Here is a 13,029-nt window from a genome sequence, read left to right on the forward strand (position 1 = left end):
CATTCGGCTGACACCTCAGAGGCCTCACAGCGTGGGATTGCCTTCCAGGCCTCACCCCAGGCAGCCCTTTGGGGTGTGTTGGTGGCTGTCCCCTGCTACTGTTGAGAACAGCTAGCTGTCCTGAAGAAGGGATTGCTCAGTCTCAGGGAGAGTGGCCTCTGTGCCCCCCCCCCCCCCCCCCCCCCCCCCCCCCCGTGTCTTGGGCTCTCCCAGCTCAGTTTAGCCTCTCATCTCCTTCATTCTGCCTCTTTCAGTGTCTAAGTTGACTAAGCCCTGTTTTCTACTTCTAGTTTTCCTCTGGATACGTTTGTCTCTTGGCCCCATTTCCTGCTTCTCAACTTCCCGCTCTTTTCTTCATGCATCCATGCTTTCTCTCCTGCTGACTGTCTCAGTGTTTCAGAACGGTTTCCTGCCTCTGACCTCCCTGGCAATCACCTTTATCAGCATTAGTGTGAATTCCTGCCTTTAGGGTTCTTCTATACAACGTATACTGTTTCTCTTAGGCTCTCTCAAACAGCCCCGCCTCCTTTAATTTCTCTTTCCCATCTTGAGCTTTCATGCAAGGCTATTCCCTTCTCTGGAAGGCTCATTCTGAGGCCTTCTCAGGCCACCATCCCTGGGAGCCACATTCAAGAGATGATGAGAAGGACCCATCCTCACAGCACAGATCTCCAGTCAAGTGTGCTCACTTGCTTTGGAGAAGCCTTTACTGAAGGATTTCCATGTGGTTCCCCTTGACCTAGCTGGCTGTGAGCTGGTCTTCACCAGCTGTGAGCCCATTATCATCAGAGAAGACTGAGAATAAGGCACAATTAGTTCAAATCCCCATTTTACAGAGGAGGAAGCTGAAGTTCAGGGAGGTAGGTTATCATGACCCAGGTCACATGGAGCAACCAGGGCAACCGTGTGAAGGTAGAGACGTTGGGTTGTCTTAGGCTTCTGCTCTTCATCTGTAAAATGGGGCTATCTTCTGGGAGGTGGGAGGATGGACTCTGCTCCACCAAGTGCAGATGGAGGCCCATAGCAAGCACCAGGCAAGGTATTCAGTTCTGTGCCTGATGCTGCTATATGTAACACAGACAGTGGTACAAACACAAGCTCCTGGCCCTTCCCCAAGGCTTTTTGCAAACCAGTCTCCATCATCTGGCCTGGTAAGAATACCCCTACTGAGTCCTCATTCCTGAAGACACCTCTCAGAGTTCCCTACCCTGTTTTGCCATAGCAGCCCTCAAACCAGAGGCCGTTTCAAAGGGTTTCCCCATCCTCCCCATCATGGTCACAATAGCTCTCTCCCCATGGACCCTGAGCAGACAGAAGAAAGCCCAGGCAGGAGATCAAACGTCAGCTCTGTGGAAGACAGAGGAGACAGAATGAGAGGCGAGATGGAGCGGCAAGAATAATGACTCCCATCCAAGTTGCTTCCCATAAACCCACAGCTCTTTGAAGCCCGCTTTCCTTTAATAAAATGCACTGTTATTAATGACCCAAGTGGAAGCTTTCTGGGCAGGACAATGCTGAAGTCCCTGGTGGCCTCTGTGGAGCCTTGTGCATGGGAAAGTGGCCCAGAGGATGCCTCCACATGCAAAGGGCCAAGAGGCTTGTCAAAGGAATTGGAGGGGTGAATATGTCTGCATGAATGCTCATGGGTACCACTGGCATCTGGGGCTGCTACAATGCTCTTGGGCTAGCAGGGTCTGTGTTGCTGCTGCTATCCAGCCTGTTCATGCATTCAGGAAACATTTGCTGAGGGCCTACTCTGTGTTGGGCCCTGTGCGGATGCAAAGGGTAAACCACACACATTCCTGCCCCAGGGAGACTGCCAGTTGAACTTGAAATCCTTATTATATTATTTTATTTTACTTTATGTGTGTGGATGTCTTGTGCGCGTGTATATCTGTGCACCCTGATTCTCTCAGAGGTCAGAAGAAGGCATCAGATCCTCTGGAGCTGGAGTATAGATCCCATGTGGGTGCTGGGAATTGATCCCACATCCTTGGGAAGAGCAGGCATTGTTCTCAACTGCTGAGCTGTTTCTTCAGCCACTGAGAAATCATTTTAAAGTGTGTGTGTGTGTGTGTGTGTGTGTGTGTGTGTGTGTGTGTGTTGAGGTGATGTCTATGTGTGCAGGCACATATGTGTGCAAGAGTTTGAAGACCAGACGCCAATGTTGGGGGCCATTATTCAGGGAGTGTTCATCTTATTTTCTGGGACAGGGTCTCTCAATGGGGCCTGAGGCCCACTGAGCAGGCTAGACTACCTGGCCAATGAAGTCCACTTGTCTCGGTCTTTGTAATGCTGGTATTGTAAGTGTGCATTGCCATGCCCAGCTTTTTATGGGAGTGTTGGAGAGTGACTTTAGGTTCCAGGAAGCCATCTCTCCAGACCAGAAATCATATCTGAGAAGCAGGAGCTAAGATGTTGAGGGGTCTAGAAGGCCCAGTCTAGACTTTAATACCACTCTTAACATCCCTCATTATCATAGAGGGCTTCTCCTGAACTCCCCTAAGCTACAAGGTTACTCAACACCTGTCTGTGGCTACAACAAACCTTCGGCCATGGTCCCTTGACCCACTCCCACCCACCTGCAAGTCAAGGCGCTATCAAATCATGTTTCTGTCTGCTAGCCTTGGCAATGGCTATAGATCTGGAGTAAATGACTCATCTAGGTCATGAGAAATATCCTGTTAGGAGGGAATATGACACAAGTCCTAATCCTCATGCTCTGAAGGTGGGAGTCTATCAGCACCCACTCTCCCCGCAATTCCTGGGACCAATAGGGAGCTTCTCTGATGTCTGAGGTAATGAGGAGTGGAGGGCAGGCATGGTGCTACGGGGGAATCACATTTAAGCTATGAGAGGACTCTTCTCACTGTACTTAACTCCTGCTAGGGCACTCAAAGGCTTCCATATGATGTGAAGCAAGTCCAAGCCCCTGGACCTTTCTGTGGGTTCTACCTATCTAATCTTTTTATTCTGTAGAGAGTTCCAGGGCCATGAAACCCAGGCCATTAAAAACCAACCTCTCTCCTTTCCCCACACCATCATCCCTCTCTTTCTCCTCTTCATCCTTCCTTCTTTGCCCTCACCCCCTTTCTCCTCTCTTCCTTTCCTTCTCCCTCAAACAAGCACTCAGAGACTCAAACAAGTATACAGCAACACTCCTGGTTCTGCAATCTTGTCAAACACCCAGACTCTCTGGACCACCATCTCCTCTCCTATAAGCAGGCATAAACATGCCTCATACAAAGCAAATATGATTTCTGAGCTCCCATGTAACTGCATGAGCCATCTATATTCCAGCTCTGCCTGCCACTGCAGGAGAAAAGGGGGTGCTTATGAGAGCCTCCTAAGGCGATGGTCTCCAGAGGTGCTCAGCATGGACAGCTGGGAGATCTCAGGATTTGCTGTGAACTTTGACTGTGGACATCTGCTTCTGAGTACAGAAACCCCCCAACCACTCACTTACTTGAAGTATGAAGCTCTTACCTTGTAAGGGGCCACTGGTAACCTCAGGGTAGAACAAGATCATGAAGTGAAGGCCCCCTGCATTCCATCTGGTGAGCGAACTTCCCATATACACATGACCATAGGATTCAGGGACCGTAGGACTGTCTAAGAGATTCCCAAAACATATGACCTATGGATATTGCCCTTGGCTACCCTATCCCCAAAGGTAGAAGGTAAGTCCCTTTCTTAGTCAGTGTTCTATTACTGTGAAGGGATGCCATAACCATGACAATTCTTATATAAGAAGGCATTAAATTGAAGATTATTTACAATTTCAGAGGTTTAGTCCATTATCACAGTGGGGAGCATGGAGGCATGCAAGCAGATGTGGTGTTGAAGAAGTAGCTGAGAGTTCTATATCTGAATCCAAAGGCACCAGGAAGAGACAGGTTAGAACTGGCTTGAACTTTTGAAACCCCAAAGCCCACTCCCAGTGACACACTTCCTCTAACAAGGCTGCCCCCACCCCAACAAAGCATACCTCCTGATCCCTCTCAAGTGGTATCATTCCCTAATGAGCAAGCATTCATATTTATGAGCCTATAGAGGACATTCTTATTCAAATCACCATAGCCCCTATTGATGAAGATGCTATACACTTTAAAAACAGGGCCCAGAGACTCCTGAATTGGAAATGACCTGGATGCCCCTCCCTCAGAACTACCTTTCATGATATCCCAAGGCATCCTGCAAACTTTTGAAGAAGGAAGGCAACACCCAGCTTTGATGCCTATGAAGCTCATCAATAACCAGCATGGCATGATAACCCTATGGGTGTAATAGTGGCACACATATCTGGGTGGTACCCAACTGCTCTCTCGTTGGACTTAAGACTTACATGCTCAACAAGAGGGACGCCATGACTGGTACTGGAAACCTAGCTAACTACGCAGTGCTAGTGAAGTCACGGTTATTGGAGGAGGATCTACAACCACTAACTTATTAAACCAGCATAAGCCCTAACAACAATCTATACCCATTTGTCCTTATACCCATAAATAAGTGTAGCCTTCACACACCCATCAAGAAACTTCCCTTTGCAACAGATAGAAACCACTACCAAAAACCAATAATGTATCCCAATAGATACATTTACAAAATGCTCAGGGAACATTGTGGAAGATGGGGAGGAATGAGGGGATCAGAGAGTTAGCTATGAGATTGTGTCTCTTAGTAACATCAGAATCCTCACCCACAAGGTCTCACCAACATGACCACGTGAATGTGAGCTGAACAAGGAATACACCAATAGGCATACCAAACTGCATAGTAGAAAAACTCACAAGGCCTCAATCCCAAACAAAGAATTATAGGCAACTGAGCAAAGCCAGGAATGGGAGAGGTAGCCCTCTCCAAGAAAGAACATACCAATTGTTTGTCCAATGACGAATGATCGTCCCTGAAAAAATATGTACAAATGTTATATGGACTCAACAGGTTACATTTGGGATTATATAATATTAATAATGAAATAGGAGAGTGAGGAGGGTATGTGGCAAGGTTTGGAGGGAGAAAAGGGAAAGGAGAAATGTTGCAATTAAAATATAATTTCAAAAATAAGTAAACAAATGAATAAAAATAATCAGGGCCATACTCTCAAGGATCCTTTTCCTCAGGCCTCCTTTCCCTCTACCTTATGCTTGCCCTCATGTGCTTTCTACATGTACACTTTGGGGCCAGTGGGAGCTGCTGTCTGTCCCCGACCTTCCTGGTAACAGTCATAATTAGGAACAGCACAGAGGAGACCTCTCCCCAGCTTTTGCATCCCAAGGAGGCCAGGACTGGGGGAGGGGTGGGAGCTATGGAGACAGAACAAAGGGCTGAAGTGAACAGGCAGAAGATGAAGCAATGAGGCCCCAGAAGGCCCCGACCCAGCCTTGATGTCCCAGCATGGGGTTTGGCCTCCCAGCTGTGGTCAAGGGGCGGGTGCCAGCCAGGCACGGCTTGCTCCGGTGAGAGCCAGCAGCTGCCAGCCAACTTTCCGTGACATCAGAGCCCAGTTGAGCCAGGCCTGTGGGGGTGGGGAGGTAGCTTCACACCCTGGTTCCTCCAGCCTACTGAGAGCCCTGGGCTAGCATGAGATGACCCTGGGCCCGGGGATGGGGGCCATGTCCTTATGGTTACCCACCAGCAGCTCAGAGAACTGCCACTCACTGTTTCGTTAAAGGGGTAAATAGCCCCAACTTCCAACAGTGAAGGGATGGCAGAGTTGTTTTGATTTGCCTGTGTGGTGGAGAATCTTCTTCCCATGATGCTCACAAAGCTCCTATCAGAGAGCTCCACTGCTAAGTGAAGGAAGCGCTGGGCAGACAGGGTGGAGACATAAGAGCTCATGCACCCACAATCCATATTCAGTTTGCAGATGAGTTGCCTGAAGAACCCTTCAAGGAAGCTGCGCAGCCCTGTGACCTCTGAACTAGCTGCACCTCCAGCCCTACTTCTCCTAGTTCCATACAGCCACAAAAGCCACTATTAAAAAACTGGACATGCCATCGCCTCCTGCTAGCTTGGTTATCTTGTTTTCGGAAACCTCCCCTCACTCTTGCAAACTTCATCTTCAGCATCCTTTAGGATCGCCAGAAGTGGAACCTTCTCATGTTGATAGGGCTCATCACAGCACATGATCCAAGTCAGGATTTGAACTCATGCCCACAATGCTGCAAAGTCCATATTCTTTGAACTCAGGCTATCAGGCTTAGTGGCAAACACATTCTGCTGAGCCATCTTGTCACTCAAAGCCCGCGTTCTTAACCACTTTGACGAGAATATGGGAGTAAGAGAGATGGGCAGAAAACAGCAGTGGCCTGGACCCAGGAGAATCTGAGGGATAGGAAGAGGTTTAATGATCTTATTGTTTTCTTTAGCTCTTCCAGCTTTTCTCCAATGCACATGTATTTGATTTACAATCAGAGAAAACAAACAGTACACTTAAAAAAAATAAAAAATAAAAGGTCGGCAAACAGCCCTGATGGAACTTATGCTATCCCAGAACTCTACCAGCATCCCCATGTATGTGAAGCCAGTGGCCAAGCCCACCCATCTTTTAGGCTGCCCAAGAGGTGGCCCCACCCCATCTTCAGAAGTGCTCACTACCAAGTACGGAATCCTGGGCCACGTGTAGGGCCCCTTCTCCCTCCCACATTTCTCAAATGGAAACAGAGAGCAGCCCTTGCAGCTCACCTCTCCTGTCACCAAGCCAGCTCTTCATCCAGCCCAGTCTCACTTCCCATGGCTCTCCAGACCAGAGACCAGCCGCACAGCCCACCCCAAAGATCTTGCATGTGATTCCATTTTGCATTATGCATCCCAAATGCTCTCTTTCTCACTGGCAAGGCTTGCAGCAAATTACCGCTGGTGAAAACAGGAGGCTCAGGGTTTGGAACCAGATGAAGCCTTTACTTTTACTGATCCTGGGGGCTGGAGATCAGCAGTAGGCAGCATCCTTAGCAGAGGAAGCCCAGACAGGTCTTCTGGTGCTTTCACTTTCTGGACACATGTTGAACATCTCCTGGGTGCTAGGCATAACATCTGAGGGAGGAAGAATGGGCAATGCTGACACAGTCACTGCGCATACAGAACTGGCATAGGCCAGAGAGAGGGGAAAGAAGTGAGAGGGAGCAGGGGATGGGGCAATGGAGGAAGATCTCCATGGGACCCCAGAAGCAGGAGGAGACAGCGGAGATTTTCAAAGGGCTTGACATCCATACCCTAAGAAGATACTGATGTGTCCAAGGAACCTAGAAAGCCCAACCCACTTAGACCTTCCTGTTAGCGATCATTAAGAAGCCTGAAAATATTAATGAGGAGAGAGGGCCAGACTGACTGGGACCCCTGGTGTTTCTACGCTCCTCTGATGGGATACAGTATGAGCTCCTGGAGCTGGAGATTGAAACCCATGACTCAGAATGTTCAGGCTCTAGAGAAAAACTTCGCAACCCTACAGTGGGACTCTAGTATTTCCTGGGAGCACAGGTCAGGAGTGCAAAATCGTGAGCAGGGCAATGACCACCCATGGATGGATTGATGTGGTGAGTTCAGAGTGGGCTATCATATAGATGACAAAATAAGTGACCCACAAGGATAACACAGCGTCATGGATGGTCCTCATGATACAAATGTAAGTCCCAAGACAATATATTCTAATGCCATAATCACATTTACTTATTCATATGCATTTACTTCTGTACAAATGTGAGTGTGGGTGTGCTGTAGCACACTTGTGGAATTGGAAGGCAACTTGCAAGAATCAGTTCTTTCCTTCCACCATATGAATCCCAAGTCTTCATACTTGTCCGCAAGTACTTTTACCTGCTAAGCCTTTTTTGCTAGCCATGTAGTCATATTTATAAAAATAAAAAAATTAACTAAAAAAAAAATATAAACAAGGGGCTGCGGAGAAAGATCGGTAGGTAAAATGCTTGCTGCACATGTATCATGTAATGAGTTTAGATCCCAACATCCCCATCAGATCCCTGAGTGATAAAAGGAATACTGGGTGAGAGAGACAGAAGGGTCTCTGGGGTGCGCAGTACAGTCAGTCTAACTGAAAGTAGACTGTGACTCAAAAAACATGGTAGAGAGAGAGGAAACTAGCCCAAAATTAACCTCTAGCTTCATTACACGTGTGTACACACACACACACACACACACACACACACACACACACACACACACACACACACACACACGCATACATGTGCCTGTGCACAGAACTCATTTGGTCAGGCTTGTGAGCCACTGTGCTTAACCACCCTGAACTTCTATTCCATGGCTGAGTGGCAGACTTCCCATCCATCAGGCTGCTTATCATGAGCTTCAGCTAAGTACTAACAAAATAGCACTATGACCTGATAAAAGTTGGTGTTTCTAGGATAGCTTCAGTGAATGTTCTGGAAAGACGTAAAGAAAAAGGTTGGAAACAGAAGTTGTAAAAGCTGAGAATCTGCTCCTAGGTTATTTCTAAATGCCTATCAGTCCTAATGCTGCTTTAAAGAATCACAGACACCTTGGTCATGTGCTGTCTGCAGATGGTAACAAATTAACCTGCCTGTCCCAGAAAGTGAAGTCACTACAGCAACATGAGACCTCATTGTTACCAGAGACAATACAAAGCATTTTGCTTTCACCACACCCACTTTGACCTGATTTTGAACTCATGGCATCCAAGCTTCTTTCTAGAAGCACCTACTGTGTGCCATCACACCTACTATATGCCCTCACCAGGTGCTTTATTCTCAGTATTTACCAGACATCCTTTAGTTACTTACTTCTCAGTGCATTTTACAGACACAAGAACTAAAGTTGAGGTTTTTTTTTTTTTTGTTTTTTTGTTTTTTTGTTTTGTTTTTTTTGGTGACACATCCTGAAGTGGATAACATTGGTGAGCAAAGATGGCTGGATTCATGTCTCTCCCCACGTGAAATTGTCAGGCTGCAATCCTGGGGAGAGTAGGCCTATACTCCTGCAGTCCCCTTCTATCTCATTGGTCACTCACGGATGTGATGTTTCTTATCCGCCGCCTTCTCTAGTTTGTGTATTCTCTCCCCTTGATCAGCTCAGGTTCTGCTTTGGCAAATCAATCGGACTCACAACTACCCAAAATGTAAGGACCAACATCTCCTAAAACAGGCCCCTAAGCCCTGGTATCAGACACCGGATAGGGAAGCAGAGCACCCCACAAGTGTAGATGGAATACTGGCTGCCTGGTTTGGAGTTGGCCTAAGCTAAAGCTCCAGGGGGTAGCGAGAGCCTCCCTACCTCTCTCTAAAAGGACTAAGACTTGGAGGTAATGAATGGCAGGTAGGCTGAACCTAGGACAAGGCGGGGGGGCAGGGGGCAGCAGGGGGGTGGGAGAAGCAAAAGGGACCCATCTTCTCAGGCAGCCACCATGGTCACTCCAAAGTTCTGGTAATGCCTTCAAGCCTGCTTTACAGACTGGGAGACTGAGGTTAAAGGACACAGGCTGAGTGCACTGCCCCTGTGTCTGGAGACCTTGGCCGGCTCCCACGCTCAGCACTGGTAGACCAGGAAGTGGAGCTTCTGCCTTTTTCTCATGGAGAAACCCTCCTCTTCACAAAATGGGCTGGTGTGTGGCAGAGAAGGAAAACACAAATTCCTTGGAACCTGTAGCTGGCCACTAGGAGTCTGGTGCTCTCGAGAAAGGTGGGGGGGGGGGGGCAGTTAGGAAAGCTGAGCACTGACCATGTAGGCAACAACTCAGCTCCAGGCACAGCCTCTGAAGTGAGATGCCCTTGAGGTCTTCCCTAGCACCTTCATGTCTCAGTTTCCTCACTTGTAAATAGAGGTTGTAATGATACCCATCTCGCAGAATTCTTGGACCTTTTAAATGTGTTTCTTGTGTAAGGAACACTTCTCTTTGAATCACCATTCAGAAGGTTCAGAATCTTCCATGGCCAGGAAAATGAATTTGAAAGCCCAATGGTTTTGCAGAGAAGATAGACCCTTTTCTGTAGCATCAAATTTGGGCTCCCAGGGGCATCACAGTTGGCCCCAACCATGGGCCACACCTCAGGTTCCCTCATTTGCTTGTTGTCAGCCATGAAAGTAACAAGAAAGGGGATCCCCAGCTCCTCTAGAATTCTTCTTCTCTCTCCCATGTTCTAGGTCCTTAGGCACTGGCAAGCTTCCAGATTGGTGTGTGGAGTGCTGTTTCAGTGGCAGGCCCTGCTCAGGTGCCCTAGGATATATCCCACTAGTAGTTCTTGGCACCCCCAAGGTGAAATGCTTATGCCAACTCAGTCAGGGCTCAGCAGCCCAGCAGCCCCCAAAGATTGGTGGTCACACACATGCAGAAGGTGGTCTCCGAGGTGTCACCTCCACCCTCCACCAGGTTCAAACACGTCAGAATGACATAGCAGCTTCCTCCCCAACTCCTGCGGGAAACACAAAGCCTGGGCACCCTCCAGCCAGCTGCGTGTGGTAAACGCTTGTGCAACTTGGCATGGCAGCACAGGCCAGCACGATTCCCGTGGTAGATCTGAGCTTAGAACAGATGAGCTCTGGCCAAAAAAGCAAGCTTTGCCTACAGAAGGCAAGAGCTGGAGGCTGGGGAGGGTGGTCCAAAGCAGGCTGTTCCCACCCTGGCCTGCTCTTAGACCAGATGATGGGGAAGGGTCTCCCAGCCAGTCAGGGTCACAGTCCCCCACTGCTGGATGACATTTCAAAGCTGAGACTGGGAGGTGGGGTGCCCTCACTGGGACTGTTTCATTAGCGGTTTGCGTTGTGGAAATCTCTCCATGGAAGCCAGGATTGCAGCAACATGGGCCTTTCATCCAGGGTGGGCAAGGGAACTCAGGCCAGGAGCCCCCGATGGAGAGTGAGCTGTATCTCCAAACCATCTTGTCCTTTTTAGTTGTGGACCTTCTCCCACCCTATAGAAAAATCTCTCCCTAGACCACCAGGTCTAGGGGTCAGGGTCAGGAGGCTCCAGAGAAGACGCTGCCTCCTCTCCATGGCCACTCCTCTTCCTCAGCCTCTCACAAGTAAAATCTAAAATGGTGACCTTTGTGGGCCCTGCAGAGAGTGGTGTTAAAGTGACCTTTGACCTATCAGTCAGTTTCCTTCTATTCACTTAGCCAGAAGGGAGAGAGACATCCCCCTAGTGACAACTTGGAGGGAAGCTGGATGTGGGGTCCATGTCCTTGGGGCCTCTCCATTTCAAATGCTTTTCTCCTTGTCCCCAGACCATCTCCCTCACCCACGTTGCCCTGGAACTACTGGCTATGCTCCCACTGTTTCTTTTCTCTCTAAGTGTTCTCTGTCCTACACTATGGTCACACTATTTGCCTCAAGGCAACCTGACTGACTTAAACTGTAATCTGATGGTGACTTCACCCACAATGGGCCACTGCTATAGACACGCATCCACATGTGGCATTCCAGCCCCACTGTGGTCTTGGGAGAGATGGGAACTTGAGGTTGACTAGGTTTAGATGAGGTCATGAGGATGGGGCTCATGCTGGAAAGATTGATGTCCTTATGAAGAGAGACCAGAGGGCTTGCTTTCTCCTCCACCATGTGAGGAAACAAAGACAGACATCTCCAAGTCAGAGGAGAGTCTTCGTTGGAACCTATCCAGCCAGCATTTTCATCTCAAATGCACCAACTTCTTCCAGAACTAGGAGAAGTAACTAGCTCTTGCCCAAGCCACCCACTCAGCCTGTGGTATTTCGTTATGGCAACCTGTGCAACTCAGCTTTCCACTACTGTGACAAACACCTGAGAGGAATCAACTTAGGGAGAGAAAGGGCTCATGGTTTGGAGGATCCAGTCCAGGGTCCCCCGTTACTTTGAAATGGAGAACAGATTATTGTAGGAGCACTTGGTGCAGCCCAGCCATTTACATCATGGCAGGGAGATGCAAGAAGAAGGCACAGGGGCCCCATCATCCCTTCAGTGGCATACCCTCAGTGACAAAAGACTTCTTCAGGTTTCCACCGCCTCCTGATAGCACCAAGCAGTGCACTCACCTTTAACTCGCCAGTCTATGGGGGAGAACATTCCACATTCAAATGGCATCATAGCCTGAGACGGCCCACACAGCTGCCAATCCACCTCTCCCCCGTCACATTCCTGGTTCAAGCTCTGTGGGATATAGCTGTGTCACTCCTGTGCTGCAGTCTAACATCCTGCTCCTGGCAGACGCTTCTAAAGCAGAGCTCGGTGACTTCCAACCCAGGTGCTCAGACCCCACTGGGGCTCCTTGCCTTGAGCATGGGCTGGACCCCAAGACTTTCTTCTGGCCACCTCTCACCAGGGATAAGAGGTCACTTCTAATGTTAGGCAACCGAGGGCTGTATCCTGCTCACACTCTGATGCTGGTCCCGAGATGGTGGGTGGTGCTGGGGCTCCTCTGTGGCACTGGCTGCACAGCAGCTTCTGGGCTTGGGGGTGAGGGATCTGAGGTCTTCAGTTAAATAGCACTGAGTATCTGAGGGACATCACCAAGAAATGTCAGAATGCCTAGGATGAAGAGACTCTGAGATCATTCAGAAAGAGATAAGCATGGGAAGAACCAGAATTGAGCCAAAGTTCCGAAAAGCAACCCAAATCTCCATAAAACTCCAGAGAAGGGATCAAAGACCTCTAGAAAAGGGTATTTTCAAACCAGTGTTAAATATCCCTGCAAATCAGCAATAGAGTATGGAGATGGGCCAGTGGAAAAAAAAATTTTTTTTGATTTGTAAATGCTCTTAAGACTGTCTGCCATGCAACCTTTCTAAAAAAGCTATATAAAAGGAGAGCAGAAACCAGGATGGTGCACATGATACCCTGTGGGTCAACAGAGCTCAGCAGCTGTTTTATCAATAAAGTTTTATTAGAGCATAACTGTGCCCCCTAGATTGTATTTTGTAAATGGCTGCAATGATTGTTTCCAGAGACCACAAGGCCAGCAACTCCCCCCTACCACCACCAAATACTTACTGTCTGACCCTTTACAAAACTAACATAAATGAAGAAAAACAGGACCAGCTCCAATAAGATGGGAGATGGAAGATTCTA

The sequence above is a fragment of the Acomys russatus genome, chromosome 4 (genome assembly GCF_903995435.1).
Source record: "Acomys russatus chromosome 4, mAcoRus1.1, whole genome shotgun sequence".
Lineage (NCBI taxonomy): Eukaryota > Metazoa > Chordata > Mammalia > Rodentia > Muridae > Acomys > Acomys russatus.